This window comes from Daucus carota, chromosome 5 (genome assembly GCF_001625215.2).
Source record: "Daucus carota subsp. sativus chromosome 5, DH1 v3.0, whole genome shotgun sequence".
Taxonomy (NCBI): Eukaryota; Viridiplantae; Streptophyta; class Magnoliopsida; order Apiales; family Apiaceae; genus Daucus; species Daucus carota.
In genome coordinates, this window is record NC_030385.2 from 47,389,010 (window position 1) to 47,403,351 (window position 14,342).

Consider the following 14,342-nt stretch of genomic DNA (forward strand, 5'->3'; position numbering starts at 1 on the left):
GAAGAGACTCATCAGACGCGTAAAGGCTACAGACCAATAAAATACTGCAAAGCAAAAGATGCAAACAGCATTTACTGTAAACCTACTCCATCATGTCTTATTATTGGACTCTTTTTGCTCAATATTTGCTAATTGCCACTGCAGTTATTTTAAGTGCTATATCTCTTTTTGGCTCTCCTGTGCTATAATTCGCTTCTAAGACGCAGAATAGTAAGTAAATGTAAGGGAGTGGAAACTGTATTTTCTTACAGCCTATGTTTAGCTGTGCATTTAGTTTTTACTTGTTCTTCTCAAGGTCTCCTTGTCCTTGAACTCAAAACTTCTTAATTGGCTAAATAGATATAATTTTTACCTTCTCGATTAGAAGTGAATTAGCAATTATTTTTGTCAAATTGACTCTTGGTATAACCCGGAGCTATATTAAAATTTGCGTAGACATAAGTTGCATAAACAAAACCACAAGACACAAGAATTTATGTGGTATAATCTACAACTCTTTAGAACATTTGAAAATATTGTAAATTTTACTACTAAACTCAAGGGAAGCCTTGATTGAAACCTTTTACTCGCAAATAGAAAAGGAAAAAAATTGGTTGATTTGATTATAAAGTGGTCATTCTTGTCACTTTTTAAGTGACGTAGGGAGTAACTATTTTTATATGTTCTACTAAATGAATGAATATTAGTGAAGCACTATATGAAGATGATATTAATTTCCCAACAGCTCATCACCCTCAACCAGCTCTATAAAAACTTGTTAAGGTATACTTTACTGTCTATGCTCATACTACTGAATGAGTAACAGACATAAAACTTTATTTAAAAAAATATTATATTTAAAGTTACTCGATACTTTGTTTTTTTTTGTTTTTTTTGTCACAAAAGTTACTCGATACTTGTTAGACAACCAACTAAGATAATTTTTTTTAAATGAATGAACCATGTTCTAGAATAAAAGGCTGAGAGAACTCCGATAAATGTGTTAGCTATCCACACTATATTGTGAAAAAAATATATTCAAGTGAATAAAACACAGAATATCACATTAGATGCAAACCTGACGTTTATGGTTCCTTCTCCACTTGCTACAGGCAGGTATTCGTTGCCAACAGTGATATCAGCCCAATGAAAGTGAACCCGACCACCACCACCATCAACACTGCCATGTCCGCCATTTGTTGAGATAGTGGAAGAATCACCCAGGACTATGGAATTTAAAAACAGAAGGATAGTTCCCCCCCGATCCCCCACCTCCATTGCCTAAGATTGAAGTTTGCATGCTAGGTTTCAATACAAATTTTTATCCATAGCTTTCTCCGTCAGCTCTAAGGGAATCGTAAATATACAAACTTGACAGCGAGTGCTTTAGTGAACCCAACACTATATCAGACAGCAATATGTATCTCATCAAAATAAGAAACAAAGATGCTTAAATATAGCAGCAGCACGAATTCATGATGATTTTGTAGCAAAATTCCAAAAAAGCTAATATGTGGTTTAAATAATATAACAATTTTTTAAAGGCTTAATGAACTTTTAGCCCTCGAGGTTTGGATAAATGTTCGGATGCGGTCTCAATGTTTAAAATCGTTCGATTCAACCCTTCAAGTTTTCCGAATGTACCTTTTAGCCCTTATGGCGTATACTGGTATATAACGGGGTGGACAAAGTTGACATTTCACACGTGAGGATTGAAAGAGGTATTAAACATCAAGGGTTAAAAGGAACATCTAATGTATTTTAATGTATTCTTTAGGGGTTAAAAGGAACGAAATGTATACTTTAGGGGTTAAAAAGTACGCCCAAACTTTACCCTGAATATGAATTGTCAAGTTTACCCTCCGTTATATATACAGTTATTTGAAAAAAGAGCTAAAAGGTACAATACTGAAACTTTAAGGGTTGAATCGAACGACTTTAAACATCGAGGCCGCATCGGAACATCCATCCAAACTTTGAGGGCTAAAAGGTCATTAAGCCTTTTTTAAAAGATTGTTATTACTTAGAGCATGCAAAAAAATAGAGAAATGTCGTGTTGAGACTCAAATCTTAGCATCTCCTACTCCCCTCTTCGTTTTACAGATCAGCTCTTAGCCTTCTGTTACAAGAGGCTTTGTCATTTGGACACTTGAGTGCTATGTGGCTACCCCGTAGATTTAGAAATACCAATTTTTAACATTTAGACCAGGTACTACTTGTCAGCTTTACAAACTAGATAAACTCCATATCTGACATCACAAAACAGGGAAGCAGTTTCAGTAACTGTATATATTAATCAAATACTCTATTACACGACTCAGCAGATATGGCCTAAATACATCAGATATGATGTGCTGATATGCTAAATATAAATATGTGGTAGAGTGTTTTATTGAAATCCATAAAAAGAAGTCCTCAAGAAAGTCTTGTGACAAAGTAAGACTTTTCCGGACACTAAAAACCAGCTCATAGCATGACTACAAGGAATCGTATCATTCTAGCCGTTTCGAGGAGAGCCATGGTGGAAACGGAAATAAGAATACCTAGACAAATAACAACACTACCATAGATCATAATCTTGATATATAGGTATTAACCACTTTGTCACTTAGATATTCCAACTTAGCCTTGCCATCAGCAGAACCAAGTTAAAGTAAGGCAGATGAAGACATCAAACAAAAAACATATTAGAAGATGAGACGGAGGATACCAAGCCCAATTGCACTTGTTGCTCCAGACGATTCAACATTTACGGTTCTAACCCAATGAAAATGAACAACAGATCCTTCTATTAATCCTTCAACGTTAACATCTTCAACTCTACATATCTACATTAATTTAATGAAAGATAGCAGATTAAACTTTAATAGAAAGAAAGTAATGAACTTCTTTCAATGATGTGCAGCAGCATCCTGAAATTCTTCAAACATATTATTTCAGTAAATCACTTGACGTTCTTCGTATGGATTCCTTCAACAGTACTTGCTATTTACCTTGCTTTCTTATCAGAGTTGAGTTGGTACCTCTTTAATTACAAATAGGCTAAACATATACCTTTCAAACAGCCATCTAGTTCTTACAGAGATGAGCTAAAGGAAGAGATTCAGGGCATAAACTCCAGGATCGACACAAATCATGAGCTCTATATGGCAAAATTTGAGGCCTTAGAGAATTCAATGGCAGAAGTGCTCAGATTTTTGCAAAGTACAAGGTCAAACGCTCAGGATTCTGGAGAAGATCCCTCAATTAAGGGGGAGATAGGGACAAAGAAGATAAAGATGATAGAGGAAACAGCTCAAATCAAAGCAACAAGGGGAATATAAATACTAATACATCTGATTCTGCCCCTGACAACGATTCTGAAAAATCCAAAGGCAAAGAACCAATGCATCAATCTGACAATGTCCCTTCGTGGGACTTATTTACTCGGGGCACTACTTTATGTTTTAGACCATTTTTATGTAGTGCAGCAGTTTTTGAATGTCTTAATACTCCCGTTACACCAATACTCCCATACCCCTATAGACCCATCTCTCTCTCTCTCTCTCATAAACAAAACAAAGAAAAACATTTTCTTGGCTCAACCAATTAAATGCATGTTTGGCATTTCATAAATTTCACTTAAAGTGATCAAATGCCCGTTATAGAATTATGCAGTCTATTTGGCTGATTTGGTCAAAGCGCTTATTTATCATCAAATATGAAGAATGTCGAAAGTAAAGAAGAAGTACTTTCATCATTCTTCTTCTTTTTTATTGTCTAGGAAATGGTCCGATCCCTTTTTTGTTTACCTCTTTACTGCTCAAAGACCAACAATATCTACTAAGGGAAAAATATCAAATTGGTGACTTGTTTCATTCAAATATATCAAGTAAGTCACCACTTTCCAGTTTGAATCAAATTGGTCACTGAAGTACCTCTCTTGTTCAGTCTGTTAGCGCCAAACAAGCTGAACGGTCGTTTTTAACGCTAAACGTTAAAATAAATGTTAAATAAGCAGAAGACCGCCATATGGAGATGAGTTGTCGTAATGACTAGATTAAGACAAAATAAAATAAAAAGAATCTCAGACAAATATATACATATTCATGTATATATGTATATGTCCTTCAGTTCCTGCGTCATATGTATATGTGTATATTTGTATGAGATTCTTTGGGTTTTATTTTGTCTTAATATAGTAACCATGCCAACTCATCTCCACGTGGTGGTGTCTATATTTGTATGAGATTCTTTGGGTTTTATTTTGTCTTAATATAGTAACCATGCCAACTCATCTCCACATGGTGGTATTCTGCTGATTTGATATTTATTTTAACATTTAACTTTAAAGATGATCGGTTCGCTTGTTTGACTATAACGGGCTGAACAAAAGAGGTACTTCGGTTACCAATTTGAATCAAACTTGAAAGTGGTCACTTACTTGATATATCTGAATGGAAAAGGGAAAAATATCAAATTGGTGACTCGTTCCATTCATATATATCAAGTAAGTCACCACTTTCCAGTTTGACTCAAATTGGTCACCGAAGTACGTCTTTTGTTCAGCCCGTTAGAGTCAAACAAGTGGAATGGTAATTTTTAACGTTAAACGTTAAAATAAACAATAAATCAGCAGATGACCGCCACGTGAAGATGAGTTGGTATGCTGACTAGATTAAGACAAAATAAAATCTAAAGAATCTCAGACAAATATACACATATACATGTATTTATGTATATGTTTTTCAGTTCCCGCGCATGTATGTATATGTGTATATTTGTCTGAGATTCTTTGGATTTTATTTTGTCTTAATCTGGTCAGCATGCCAACTCATCTCCACGTGATGATCTTCAACTGATTTAACATTTATTTTAACATTTAATGTTAAAAACGACCGTTCCGCTTGTTTGAATCTAACGAGCTGAACAAAAGAGGTACTTCAGTGATCAATTTGAGTCAAAGTGGAAAGTGGTGACTTACTTGATATATATGAATGAGACGAGTCACCAATTTGATATTTTTTTGTCGATCAAAAAATTATATTATTTTAGAGAATTTATTATATTTCGAGTATAAACTATACTGTTCTCTTTTTATTTGAATTGAAAAGAAAAATATTTTAACAAGATCGTTAATTTAAATATATTAGAAGGCGTGTGGGAATGTGCATTTCATTTCCAATAATAGATTTCAAATGACAGGATTTGAGCTGTCATTTCAAATTTACATGTTTATACTAATATTTGAATGTCCTAGATTTCAAATATCTAAATTTCTAGACAGCTTTGATTAAATCTAGAATTTCACGGTTCCAGAGGGGTCACTAAAGAGAAGAAGAGAAAAAAGAGGAAAAGAAAAAGTAGATAAACAAAACACGATCTCTGTGTCAATCTCCACATGAAACAGTGAGTTGTGATATACACAGATTCACGCTGAACTGAATACTACAGTACCGGAGAGAAAGAGAAATAATTAAATGACTTATTTACCAAAAAAAAACTATTAAACTATTGTAATTTTTTCATTTTAACCATAAATCTAATTTTGGTGCAGAAAAATGCAACTAACTACTAGAAAACGTATTTAAGAGAACCCAATTTGAAAATATTTCTAACCAGGGTTAAATGGATGTCATACGCAACATTACTAAAATATCATTTTTTCTATAATTTTGTTTTAAATATTTACATACTCCCTCCGTCCCAGTGAGTAGTCTATGTATATTATAGTTGCTGTTGCCTCTTCTGTATAGTAGTTAGGCACAGCTTTAAAACCACTCTCAAAAGCTCTTATATTTACAGCTGCTGCCACTCGATTTGCTTCCTTCTCAGCTCGCCACCTGTCTTCCGCACGTGGCCATTGTCCTCTCTCTAGCCATTGGCAATTGCAGCCTCTGCTGCTGACACGTACATGGGTTCTAAAAGTTTGTTGCCAGCTAACATACCGCAGTTTGAATACACAGCCATGCATACAACTAATATTTTTAAGACATTAAATCATTAAGGGTTTGTCTAGTGTGTGCCCATGGGCACATGCTAAGCACTAAAATCTATAGAATTGGAGGGTTTTGATTGGTGTGGTTGTTGTATTTGCAGGGGGGTCCACCATTATTAAAGAGGCTAAACCAATAGAAACCATCCAAATTCATCAATTTTGGTGCTTAGTGTGTGCCAATGGGCACACCATAGAAAAACCGAATCATTAAATCATAAAGCTTTCTCTTTACGTTTCAGGACTGAAGCTGGGAACAAGCTTCCTGGAGAAGACATTGCCATTCGTTTATTAAAGTTTCAACACGTGTCTATCAAGTACCACACACATATTGTCTCCAGCTTTACAGAGGCTTCTTCACGAAGCTAAAGATTTGCTGCCCATACCTTTCTCTTCTATCTATTATCTTTAAATTATATACAGATTTCAAATTTCAAATTTGAAATCAAGAATTTTCAATTTCTCTTTTTTTTCTCTCTTGCTCATCTCTGTCAAATTTGTAACTTTACTCATATTTTGTTGTTTGTCATTGTAGATAGAACTCCGCGCAAGCCCTGTTCGATTGATTATCCATGATAATCAAATGGATAAATACAACAAATCAACATATGAGGTTAGATTTCTAAGCTTAAAAAGTTGATGATTTCAATTTGTTTTGTAGTTAGAAGTATGCTGAGGATGTGTTTGATCATATGTCCAAGAGAAAAAGTTGATAAATTTATAGTTTTTCCACTATATTTCTTCTGAGTGTTTATACTAATCATTATTTTCTTTTTTTTCAGAGTGGATGTCGCAAGCAAACTGTTTGATACAATGCGTATGAGAATAAAGTGTTAGAAAAATCAAACCAATTAATAAGGCTTCGATGTACAGGTTCAAAATGATTATAATTTGTTTCTTATTATTTTGTGTTTATTTTGTGTTTGTATAATTTCCTTATATTTGAGATGGGTGTGTTATATTTCCTTCTATTCCGGCAGAAAGCATGGAAAGTGGCACAAGCTCCTTCGAAGAATTTGTTGATAATGGGCTTTATGATGTGGGTGGCTGGAAGCACAATGCATTTATTCAGCATCGATATCACGTTTTCTGTTCTTTGGCAGCCCATTAGTGTTCTTCAAGGGGTTGGGAAAGGTAACACTAGAAGCTATATAACTATATACATCTTTTGGTTGTGTGTATCTCTCTGTCAGTTTTAGATTATAATGTCAGCCTGAGTTGCATTAGTGAAATAGAATGGGTCTGGCCCATTTGAAGGTGATTGTGAGCTGAAACTCATTTCTTTTGATACTGATGAAGGTAGAGATACATTTTTGCACTCAAGTGCGCGCACATCTTAGGGCAGGTATAATCAGCTTTGATTTATTTGTAGGTGTAACTGTGTATTTTATCAATTTGGATAATTGAAGTCTTTGTATGTTGCAGTCTTTTGAGATGACTTATGGATGCAAACTGTGTATTGGGCCATGTACCACAAGAGAGGTGAGTGCATTGTGTAATGAAATGGTTGAATTGATTAGCAGTATATTATCTTATAAATTACATTTTTCAGAGTGATAATATTTTCATTGAGTAGCTTCCCCTTTTTGGTAACTTAATAACTTGAGAGGAGCGTTGATTATTATGCTGTATATGATTTAATGTATGCTTATTATTAATCAAATGCTTTTGCAGGGTTTCTATTATGATGCACATTATGGTGAGAAAGTTCTAATTGATATTATCAAATAGCTTGGATAAATAGTTATACTCAAGTTTTAGCATTTTTTATGCTATACCCTTATGTTATCACCCTATGTTATCGTGTGCGCATTATGTTAATTCTGCATATCAAGTAGGTCTTTTTTAAACCTTCTGTTACAGTTTTTGAGCCTTACAAGGATGGGAGAGTTGATCTCTTTGGTCCCAAACTACTCTACATTGCGCTTAATTTGCCGCTCGAGCACTTAACTTCTGGAAAGTAAGAAAATATCCATCTCATAAATGTGGTACATCAATTATTTGGATATAATCTGAGTGGTTTGTTCATTTTACACTACTTGCGGCAGATCAATACTCTTGGTCTTTTTCCAACCCATGCATCAGACTGGGTGTCATCTTTACCTCCTGCCCAGGTTTGTGTCTTATGCTTGACTGTGTCGCCGTTTTTCTTTATGTTTATTTTATTGTCTTTACTGTTATTTTACAGGAATGATGAAACTATAGTAGCAGTGTAAGCATATAGTAGATGTGTTGATGCTTTGTGTAAATGAATCATTATCTTCCGTTATAGTTTTCAGTTTGTGCGCACCTAGGTGGTTGTTACTGACCGTTGATTAACTATGTTACTTAATTTATTTAAATGAGTTGAGTCTGAGAACTAAAGGGCAATCATATACTTCTTTAGGTGGTCAGAGAATAATTAAGTCCTTTCACATCATGTTTCTCACTTGAAAGTTTACTTGACCTCATGCAAGGCTCAATTGTTGCATCAAGTATGGAACACTGTAGATGCAGCGACGCTTTGGAGCTTATGGCTGGCAAGAAATGAAACGGTATTTAGCAAAACTAACCAATCTGAGGAGGGCCTAAAAGCTCTAATAATGTTTCGCGTAACGCAATGGGGTAAAGCTTCAAACATAATGTGCTTTGGAAATGATCTGTTGTGGAAGGCTAACCCGAAAGGTGCACTACGAGTTTATTACAACAGGCTTTCAAATGATTACTGGAAATTCAGACAAAACTCATTTGATTTAGTCTGTTCTGTGGATGGAGCATAATTCCAACTTCAATCTTTGCACTGGATCTGTAGGAGGATACGTAAGATACAAAAAAGGCAATCTAATATATGTTTTTTCGGGTCCAATAAATGCTCCAGATGCTCTATCCGCAGAAATCGAAGCCATTCTTCACATTGTTCGTTTAATCCTGTCAAGGCAGCTTAAGTATAAACGGATTTCTGTAGATCAGTATGGCTAGGTTTGTTGGTTAGCAGGTGTAGCTGTCTGTTTTTACATGTTTAAAAACCTTAAGAGGTTGCTGTAGGTTGTTGTATTCCCAGGTTGATCCCTCATATATTAATATCTATGGCTTACCAAAAAAAAAAGGTACACAAAGTGACAAACACAATTCTCACATTTCAGTATCAATAACAAGTGGTGTAGGGATGAATGATTTTGTGTTGTCGAAAAACTAATGGAAAAAAAAAATGCATGCAGTACTGTGTACCTTAGAAAGAAATAAAAGAAACTTTTAAGTGCAGGGCACCAGGAAAGTTGCAGGTGACTTTTGGCGAAATAGGATTGAAGAGTTTTGTCATCGAGGCCATGTGATGTCAACAATTCAGTGAAAATATGAGATTTTTGAAAGTGCGTGCATCTAGGTGGTTGTCACTGAGTATTGATCATAAGTGTTATATTTTTTTAATTTTGTTTTAAACATATTAATTATTATCTTTTATTCAAGAATTTAATAAGAAATTATATGTAAATTATTATTGATTGTAAAATTTTAAAATATAAAATTATTTGACCAAAACACCAGACGTCGCTAAGCTATTTAATTATTTTAATTTGATTATAAAATATTAAAATATAAAATTTTCAATTAAAGTGCGAGGTGTCGCCGCGGCGACGCCGATGAGTACTTGATAAAAATATCTTTTTTACAAACTAAAAAATATTATGTAATTGCATAATGTAAACGATGAGTACTTTTATTACAAATGATGAGTACTTTTATTTTTTTAGATAAATTTAATTTAAATTTATTATAATAATCTTATACAAAAATAAAGATAATACAGGATTTAATATATTTTAAAATATTAATCAGACTTATATACCTAACCAAATAATATATTTTAATATTTTAAATTTGACAGCATATTTCCCTACAAAATCATAAGTTATATTTAATATTTTTTAACTCAAACCCTATTTTCATGCATATAGAATTAGTCAATCACAAGTTATATCTAATATGTTTTTTTAACTAAACTCTATTGTTAGATATAATTGATGATTACTAATGTTCTGAAAGTTTGTTTAAGAACAGGAGTGATCAGAGTTTAAGCTGGGAACTGATCAGAGTTTGCTAAAGTCTGATCAGAGTTTACATAGTCAAGACTCGTCAGAGTTTACACGTGGAAAGAGCTCAGAAGCGGATATACTTCAAGGAAGGATAGAAGCGGAGGAGTGATTTGCTGACTATGGAAACCAAACAGAAAACAGTAGCAATCTTTGATTGATAGAATACATAGCTGATTTATAGGATATCAAATCAGAGATTGATTTTGTAACTGTGTATATATAGACACAGATTAGGGTTACTCTAGATGAGTTGAGTTATCGAGTATATTTTACAGAACCCTAGCAGCTCTTAGTGATAATATATAAATCACTGAGAGAGTTTTTGTAACCGATTAAGCTTTGTGAATAAGAGTTTACTGCTTTCAATCTCTTATATTGTCATTCTGTGTGATTGATTGTGTTCATTATTGATGTGCTCGAAAAGAGATTCTAAAATAATCGCAAGCGCACGATCACCGTTTTAATATTTATGATTCGATCCACAGAGATTAAAATTATTTTTCGCAAAGGTTCGATTCGACATTGTTTCAACATGTGGGTTCTCTCTCAGGTATCGAATAATATCGCTAGACAATCTCTCCATCAAAGGTCTCGTGCAAAGTGTGTGTCATCTTGGAATTTAGAGTACAAATCGGTCGATACAAGCTTCAAAAAGACAACCTTACTCAACTACGTTCAAATTATCTAAAAGACACTACATATATATACTTTTCGAAAACAAGCTAAACACCAACTAATCCTAAAGTTCGAGTGAGGGAAAGACAACTTAGCTAAAAGTATCTCTATTTTTGGATTTTCTAATTTTTTCATTTTTTAGGGATTTTCATTTTTTAAAAATTACACTAAAGCCCTCCCCATACCTAAATCATGCATTGTCCTCAATGTATGCAAAAGAGAATTGAAATGAGAGAGTAAAGAGGAAAAATACCTGAATAGGAGATGAAGGGATTTTTATTAACTACTGGAACAACTTACATGATCAAGGTTCGATGAGGTGGATGACCTCTTCCTCCGAATCAACAGGCAATTCTAAAAATGGTTTAAGACGTTGACCATTAACTTTGAAAACATTACCATTTTTAGGATCCTGAATTTCAACAGCACCGTGAGGAAACACAACTTGAACAATGTAAGGACCGTCCCATCTAGAACGCAACTTACCGGGAAACAAATGAAGCCTAGAATTGTAGAGAAGAACTTTTTGGCCGGGAGAAAAGGATTTTCTCAAGATGGTCTTATCATGGAAGGCCTTAGTTCTCTCTTTGTAAATTTTAGCGTTTTCGTAGGCATCATTTCTAAGCTCGTCCAACTCGGTCAATTGTAACTTCCGATGACTACCGGCGGTGGGTAAGTCGAAGTTCAATTCTCTAATGGCCCACATGGCCCTATGCTCTAACTCAACCGGCAAATGGCAAGCTTTACCATACACGAGTCTATAAGGAGACATTCCTAAGACGGTCTTAAAGGCGGTCCGATAGGCCCATAAGGCATCTATCAATTTGGTTGACCAATCCTTCCTATTCGAGTTGACCGTCTTTTCTAAGATTTGCTTAATTTGCCGGTTTGACACCTCTACTTGGCCATTAGTTTGAGGATGATAAGGGGTAGCAAGCCTATGAGTGATGGAGTACTTCTTAAGAAGTGACTCGAATTGACGGTTCTTGAAATGCGTCCCTTGGTCACTAATGATAGCCCTAGGAGTTCCAAATCGAGAAAAGATGTTCTCTTTAAGAAATCGGAGGACAACTTTGTTGTCCTTGGACCGGGTCGGAATGGCTTCTACCCACTTAGAAACGTAATCAACCGCGAGAAGGATGTAAAGGTGGCCAAACGAACTAGGAAATGGGCCCATGAAATCTATGCCCCACACATCAAAGAGCTCTATAACAAGGATTGGGCTCATAGGCATCATGTTCCTCCTAGTGATTCTTCCTAGATGTTGACACCTACTACATGCGGAACAATACTCGGCGGCATCCTTAAACAAACTAGGCCAATAAAAACCGCATTGGAGGATTTTAGCGGCGGTCTTCTTTGCACTAAAATGTCCTCCACATGCTTGATCGTGACAAAACGAGAGGATGCTATGAAACTCACTATTTGGGACACACCTCCTAATGATTTGATCGGGACAATGTTTAAAGAGATACGGGTCGTCCCAAAAGAAGTGTTTCACTTGAGAAAAGAACTTGGCTTTATCATTTTTGGACCATGTCGAGGGAATGTCACCGGTCGCTAGGTAATTGACTATGTCGGCGAACCAAGGGAGAGTGGAAATTGAGAGAAGGTGATCATCGGGAAATGACTCGCTTAAGGGCAAGTCGTTAGTGGTTTCAACCACTAATCGAGAGAGATGATCGGCGACGACATTCTCACAACCTTTCTTATCCCTAATCTCTAAGTCAAACTCTTGGAGCAACAAAATCCATCTAATTAAGCGGGCTTTTGAGTCTTTTTTAGAGAAAAGGTACTGTTCGCAAAAATCTACACGCAAGCGCACGTGATCACAAGTAATATATTAAGTTCGATCCCACAGAGACTGGTGAATTAAGAATACGCACCTATGCAACAATGTATGATCAATTATCACTGCCAAGACAATTAACAAAGATGGTTTCTTTTATACTAATAACTAAAATTACTAATCAAATTCAGAATAGGAAAACACATGGGATTCTAACTTCATTATCGAATTCATCTAGAATTGAAATTACTGATTAACATGTGACTGTTGATCCTAATCAGACAACACGAAAGTAATACATGCCAACTCTCGTTGCACACATATCATACCAATCAAAATCCACAATAAAGATAGAAATCTCATGGACACCAACAAAGCTCAGACCCTATATCTCTATAGCGGTAGTGTAAGCAGAGAGGTTTAATAACAAGTCATCTATCGTGATTACACAGGGTGATAAAAATAGTTCAAGTCTACCACAAATTATGTTTCATTCACATAATCCTATGTTTACATGGCATAGTTCTAAATTCAACCATCCACTCTCGCTTCAGAAAGAATTAACAAACAACTTAGAAGTTAGCTACGCTTCTAAGAAGAATAAGCACGGCTCATGCAAAGAAATCAACGTATGTCACAAAATCAAGTAATTAATATTCTTTACTAGACTACATCGATAAATCCATTAGAATCCCATGAAGGCGGTTAGTTCATAATCGAACTAATCGACATCATGGGTTCTAATGAAAGCATGATAAATAAAAGACAAGAATTAAACGGAATAAAAATGCTTGAATTAATAATAAAGATCACACGTTACAGATTTGATGTTCACGATCTCGCTCGAAACTGTCACTTCCTCGCAAAGAACGATCTAATACAACTGATAATGTGCTTGACTGATTTTACTGAAACTACGATATTGTTCTCTACTAAAACTACTTCTTGGAGGCTAGGGTTTTACACACGAGAAATTAAATTACATTGACCAAGTCAACCGGGCCTCGACCGCTGCGAAAATCCGTCAGATAAGCTGTAAAAATCGGCCCGGGCACTTCTGCTGGGCGCGGCCGCGCTAAACTAGCGCAGGCGCGCTAGTGGCAGCAGAAGGTAGCGCGGGCGCGCTAACAAGTAGCGTGGGCGCGCTACTGTCTGCCTTGGCAGCTCTGTTTCTTCGTTTTCAGCTCGTTCTCGCGTGCATGTCCTTCCTCGCTCTAGTACCACTTCCGTAGGTGATCACGGTTGCATTTAGCACATGCAACAAGCCCTTTAAACCCCTAGATAGCTCTAGTGGACGAGTGTGCTCTCGTGAGGGTTTGTAGAAGATGTACCCACAAAATCCCAAGTCGTGATGAATCCACAATTCTCTATTCTTGCAAATAATGCACCAAAACCAACCTAAAATGATAGAAAATCACTTCATCACCTCAACTCGTGACCTGCACAGAAAAACAATAAAAACACATCAAAAGACACTAAACACTTAAGTACAACCAACCAATTTAAGTGGAAATGAAGGCCTATAAGTGTGTATAAATACCACTTATCACACCCCCAAACTTAAACTGATGCTTGTCCTCAAGCGTCAACGACACTAACAATAATACAATGCAATGCATGAGTGCAACTACGTGATGAATGAGTAAACTATGAAGTAATTGCCTTGCCAATTATAATACCTCAGATTGTGCTAATGTTCTCGAATTTCACTTCTCTCGCTACCAAGTCAATTACTCTTCTATTTACAAGTGTGGAGTGCCAATGTGTGCAAGCATGCTCTTTTATTGAGACAAGACAAAAACTACTACTCCCACAGAATCCCAATCAAGAATCGTAAAAGTTTAAAACTAACACC